The sequence below is a fragment of the Arachis hypogaea genome, chromosome 1, assembly GCF_003086295.3.
Source record: "Arachis hypogaea cultivar Tifrunner chromosome 1, arahy.Tifrunner.gnm2.J5K5, whole genome shotgun sequence".
NCBI classification, from domain to species: Eukaryota; Viridiplantae; Streptophyta; class Magnoliopsida; order Fabales; family Fabaceae; genus Arachis; species Arachis hypogaea.
Genome location: NC_092036.1, coordinates 27,496,710 through 27,503,423, shown reverse-complemented (window position 1 = coordinate 27,503,423; position 6,714 = coordinate 27,496,710).

The following is a 6,714-nucleotide window of genomic DNA, read 5'->3' as shown; positions in this document are numbered from 1 at the left end:
ATAGCCGTTGACACTAGCCTACTACTAGGTTAATTAGTAGTGAGGTTAGACCTTATAGGTTGATATTGATCAAGCCATTTGACGTACCTCAAGCTTAGGAGTAGATTATACATACTTAATGCTTTTGGAGGTAGACTTAATGAGCTTGGTTCCTCATAATTATCAATATTTAATTTGTAGACAAGGATGGTGATCTCAATTACCTATGTCTAGCCAAGAGTACTTTTCTATTTCTTTTGTTAGTTCATTGTTCATTTACTTTTCTTGCCATTTATTTTTCTTGCAAAAAAATATAAAATCAAACCCCCTTGCATCTTTATAGCCAATAATTGAGCATTTCATTGCAATTCCTTGTGAGACGACCCAGAGTTGAAATACTTCGGTTAATTTTCATTTGGGTTTGTACTTGTGACAACTCAAATTTTTTATGTGGGAATTGTTTGTTAGTTTAGAACTATGCTTACAACAAAGTCCTTATTTCTATGAGAGGAATTCTAGACCACCGAGTAATTCTCGTTCATCAAAATGGCGCCGTTGCTGGGGAGTTGCAATGGTGTTATGTTATTGGCTATTGTAAACATGTGAATATGTTTGTCTTTTGTTTGTTTGTTAGTTTTTGTTAGGTTTAGGACTTTGTTTCTCATTTTTGTTAGATTTTGTTTCTCTTTGCTATTATGAATTCTCATCACTTTGGCTATGAGTTTGGTTCAAACTATGTCGTAGGGAATGGGAGCTACAATGGTGACATGCATCAAGAATGGGACAATCAAAGGTGGGAGGAGCCTCAAGGGATTGATCAACCCTATTGGCAATAATCCCCTCCGGTTTCTTATGGGTATAATTCTAATCCTAATGCATATCAATCTAATGGATGTGGTGACCCTTATTGTGATTGTCAACAACCACCACCACATGCCTATGAACCATCCCCTCCACATGATTTTGAGCCACCTTACTCACAAGCCCCTTTTCACCAAACACATCCATATGACCCCAACCTATATTCACCATACCAACCACCTTTTGAACCATATGAACCACATGAAGAACCACCCCAATTCAACCCCCAATACCCTCAAGAACCACCACCTCCATACTATTACCAAGATAAACCACTTCCAATGTATGAGAACTCTCAACCACAAGATGAATCACCTCCCATATTTGAAAAAATCATGGCTCAGTTTGCTAACATTACCGCTACCCTGGACTCATGGGACTCATGCAACAAGCAAAGCACCTCCATGAATAAATGTGAGAAATTAACCGAAGAAAAGAGCATGAAGGAGATTTTAGAATCTCAACATGAGGACAAGGAGATGGGGTATGTCTTGCAACAATTGGAGGAGGGAAAGATTGTTAATGAAGAAAAAGTGGTTGAAGACGTAGGCGAAGTTGAACATGAGGTGGATTTCAAGTTGGATGACACTTTCACACCAAGTGATATTGTTGATGATCTTGTGGAAGTTGTTGAACTTTCTTCCATTGAACTTGAAAATGATGTTGAGGAAGATAATGCGCAACCTCCAAGGCATAGTATGAGTGATGAAAGATTGGAAGAGGTTGATCAAGAGATGGATTCAATCATTGAGAATTTCTTATCTACAATTGAATCCTCTCCCATTGGGCTTGAAATTGAGATCAAGGAAGAAAATACCTCACCTCCTATACCCTTGGTGAACAATGAAGAAGAGATTGAATTGGAAGGAAGCTACCAAGAGGAAGAGGTTGAAATTGAAGAAACTTGTGAAGAGGTGGAGATAATCAAAGAAGAGCACAAGGGAGTGGAACTTGCAAGACCATTGGAGACATCCCTTCCTAAGTTACCATCCAATACAACATTCAAGTGGGTAAAACTCTTATCCCTAAGCTTTATTATCCCACTTGAATATGGTTTGCTTGAAAATCATGGTTAACTTAGAGCTCTTTGTGGATTGAGGAGTAAGAAAGAGTCATGTAGTGGTTGAAAACATCATTCTAGGTTTATTATGGTTGCATGCTCAAAGTTTGATTGCAAGGTTTGGTGTGGAACTAAATTGCATGGGTCTAGGAGAATGTTTGGGTGCTTAATTGAAAATTCTAAGGTCATGCCACCCAATTGGAATCATGATGATCAATTTAAAGATGGGTGTCAAAACAAATGAGATCCCGGATCGCACAAGGAGAATCAAATTTGGGAGCCCATGGCTTGTGTGGAACTCCATCAAGGCTTGGAGTCATCATCTTTGAAGAATGGAGCTTATTGGAGACTCAAGCATTGGTGGATGTTCAAGGATAGCTTCAAGCACAAGCCACCTTGAGAGGAGCTCCCCAAAAGTCCAACTTAAGGACAATAAACAAAAGTGCTAGGTGGGAGATACCCCACCATGGTAAACTCTTCTCATTTTCTCTTTTGTAAATATCGGTATAATAGGTTTGATTTCATGTTTTGTTTAGTTTGTTGAGTATAATTAGTAGTTTAGTAGGTTAAATAAGGTTTTATGGTGTTTGGGTAGCTGTTTAGAGGTTTGGAATGTTTGGATTGGTGCAAGAACATGAAAAATTTTGAAAACCAGAGCACCAACCCGCGCGTGCGCGCATCTGGCGCGTACGCGCGCCTCAAGCATTTTCGACCATCCATGCGGATGCGCCATGTACGCATACGCGTCGATGCAAAATTTCATCCCTTCATACATTGACCCGAGAGTTGTGCCTACACTGCGCCAGCACTATGCCTGAGGCACAAACCACCCACGCGTGCATGCACCTGTCGCGTACGCGTCCTTGATGTTAAATGTGCAATGCGCGCGCACGCACGTTGTGCGCGTGCACGCCGATAGCGCCACCTGCCCTCCTGGTACATGTTCCAGAGAGTTATGCCCAGTTTGTGCCTATTCTGTACCTGCAACCCACGCGTGCGCGCACTTGGCGCGTACGCGTCCTTCTGCCAAACTGCGCATCGGCGCGTAAGCGTGCATGACGCGTTCGCGCTGGTAAAAAAAAAGAGTTTTTTTCTCCTCTGCCGTTTTCTTTTGTTTATCACATTTGCATACTTCTATTCTTTACATTTCAATTTTGTTTCTATAGCCTGTTTTCTTTTTTTTTTCTAAGTCTCTTCTTTCAATAATGGTGTTGCATTTTCCCACTCAATTGTTGAGAATTTCTTGTATTATTTTGGTGCTTCTTGACTTGTTTGATATTGTTGGGTGATGAAACTTTTAAAGCAATGCCTAACCTTGATGATCCTTGTATCCTTTGTGCATTGATATGAGCTCACATGTCTTTCATGGCCCACTCTTTCTTGTTTGAACTTGATGCTTTTGAGTGCTATTCATGCTTTGACTTTACTCTTGCATCAAGTATTAATTGATATGTCCTTTGCCTATATTGTTTTCTCACTCACATGCGTAGCTAACATGTAGTGAGAACCCTACTCTTAGTTGGCATTAGCCCCCGCCTATGCTCTAATTACTTTATTATCTTTGTTGTAGGCTTAATTTTATTTCTTTTCTCTCCTTTTAGGTTGGCCACCAAGAAGGAAAGGAATGGAAAAGCTTCTAAATGGGGCAACAAACAAGTTCACCTGCACAACCTTTTGAAGAAGCTCACCAATTCTAGCAACCCATCCACCTTGCTCTTCTTTGCATGCACCGAGGACGGTGCAAATTTCTAGGTGTGGGGAGGTCGTCCGACCGACCTCCATGAGTAACAACTTCCTTTTCAACACCAATTCTTAATTTCCTTTATAGTTATTTGTTGCATTGCATGTAAGGGTGCATGTTAGTTAGAACTTGTACATATTTTACCACTTCTTTTTATGTTAGGACTACTTGGCTAGGGTGATGATTTCTTTTCTAAGAAAAATTGTTTTATGGCACCCTACCAATTTGAAAATTTTTTTTTCTGTTGAATTTGCTTGAAGAATTTATTTTGGAACATGGTTTTTGAGCTAAGAACACAATCAGGTGAGTTTTGAGCCTAATTGTGTGGCTACATTTTATAACCACTTATTTTCCATTCATGTGTGCATTATTCTCTTTCTATGATTGTAATCTTTGATTTGTTTGATTCTTTATGTCCATTATTCCATGTATACATGCATTTATATGATTGAGGCTATCATTTTATTTAGCTCACTTACCCAAATAGCCTACCTTTCATCAACCATTGTTAGCCAATTTGAGCCTATTTAATCCCTTTTGTTCTTAAATGTAGCACATCACTACTCCTAAGCGAAAAACAATAAATGTCCTTAATTTGGATCTTTGATTAGCTTAGGCTAGTGAGGGTGTGTATCATTTGGGTATGGGAAACTTGGGACATTGGTTGAGGTAAAAGTGTAATTTTTGTATTTTTGTTGGAAATATTGGGAATTGGGTACATATGCACTATATGTAAAACCATATGCATTGATACGTTTGTATATACTTTAGTGAAAAAAATGATAAAGAAAAAAATATATATATATAATAGAAAAAAAAAAGAAAAAGAGAATGCATGAGTATGTGAAAAAGTGGGAATCATGGGTAGCTAGGTTGTGTATTAGAATTGTATAGGTTGTTATATGTGTTTGGTGAGAGCTTAGGTTAATCAAAGATTCAAATTTCAAGCTCACTTGACCATATACATCCCTACCTTTACCCTAGCCCCATTACAACCTATGAATAAGTCCTCATGATGAATGTATGCATGCATTGAACAATTGTTGATTGTTAGATGAAAAACAAATCTTGGAAAGTATGAGTAGAAGAGAATTGAGTGATCAACCCTATGCACTAGAGCGACTAGAGTGGGTATACTTCTAGTGAGGGTTCGATGCTCAATTCCTTGTTCCCGGCTTTCATGAGCTTTTCTTCTTGCAAGTCTATTTGTGCTTTATTTTTATATTCAAATTGAAAGGATTCATGAATCATCATACTACTTAGCCCTACATGTGCATATGTGCTATTGGGGATTGATTTACTTCTAACCATGTAGGTAGAATCATTTTGCATTCAGTTACATTCATATAGATAGATGCATATAGTTTATTTGCATTGAATAAATGTTTATAACCCTTTTCTTGTCCTTCTTTTTTCTTAGCATGAGGACATGCTCGGTTTAAGTGTGGGGAGATTTGATAAATCCCAATTTTGATGGTTTATCTTGTGCTTATTTTGGGGGATTTTATCACCTTTTCTCACATTTATTCAATGAAATAGCATAGTTTTGCAATTCTCCATTGATTTGTGCTTAAATATGAAAATATGCTTTTTAGGCCCTAAAATAACTAAATTTTATTCACTTTAATTCCATTCGATGCCTTGATATGTTTGTTGAGTGATCTCAGGTTCATAAGGCAAGTATTGGATGGAAGAAGTGAGGAGAAAAACATGCAAAGTGGGAGAATTCATGAAGAAATGAAGGAACCGTAAAGCTGTCAAGCCTGACCTCTTCGCATTCAATCGACCATAACTTGAGCTAAAGAAGTCCAAATGAGGCAATTTTAGTTGCGTTAGAAAGCTAACATCCGGGGCTTCGAATTTATATAAAATTTGCCATATTTGCATCGTGTATAGGGACGCACACGCACTATGTACGCATGCGCGCCGATGGAGCAGCGTGATTCACTAAAGTGAAATCGTGGCCAGCGATTTGTAGCTCATTTTGGGCCCAATTCAACTCATTTCTGATGCTATTGAACCCAAGGATTGAGGGGGGAATGAACCAAGTAGTCATAGTTTTAGTTTTCATCATGTTTTAGGGTAGAATTCTAGAGAGAGAGGCTCTCTCCTCTCTCTAGATTTAGGATAGCAATTAGGGTAAAGTTAGGTTCATCACATTCAAATTTATCTTTCAATTCTTGTTTTGATTTCAACTCTCTTGATATTTTAGTGTTCTATTGTCTTAATCTTTTTAGTTTCTCTTGTTAATTTCTTGGTTTGCTCTTTTTTATGTTTATGAACAATTGTTGGATCTTATTTTTCTTTAATGCAATTTTATGTTTCCATGCTCTTCTATGTTTATCTTCATTGTTATTGTTGATTTCGTGATAGTTATGGATTTTGCTAATTCTTGCATTTGATGATGTTTACTTTTCTTGCACCCTAGGTGTTTGTTAAAATGCTTTCACTAGTTTTTGAGTAGTTTCCTTTACTCTTGGCCTAGGCTAAGGGAATTGAGTGACCTTGAGTCATTGGGTCTCAATGAATTGGTGATTTGAGAACCCTTGGTGATCAACTTGATAGCTATTGACACTAGCCTACTATTAGATTAATTAGTAGTGAGGTTAGACCTTATGGGTTGATGTTGATCAAGCCATTTGACGTACCTCAAGCTTAGGAGTAGATTATACGTACTTAAAGCTTTGGAGGTAGACTTAATGAGCTTGGTTCCTCATAATTATCAATATTTGAATTGTAGACAAGGATGGTGATCTCAATTACCTATGTCTAGCCAAGAGTACTTTTCTATTTCTTTTGTTAGTTCATTGTTCATTTACTTTTCTTGCCATTTACTTTTCTTGCAAAAAAATATAAAATCAAACCCCATTGCATCTTTATAGCCAATAATTGAGCATTTCATTGCAATTCCTTGTGAGACAACCCGGAGTTGAAATACTTCGGTTAATTTTCATTTGGGGTTTGTACTTGTGACAACTCAAATTTTTTATGTGGGAATTGTTTGTTGGTTTAGAACTATGCTTACAATGAAGTCCTTATTTCTATGAGAGGAATTCTAGACCACTGAGCAATT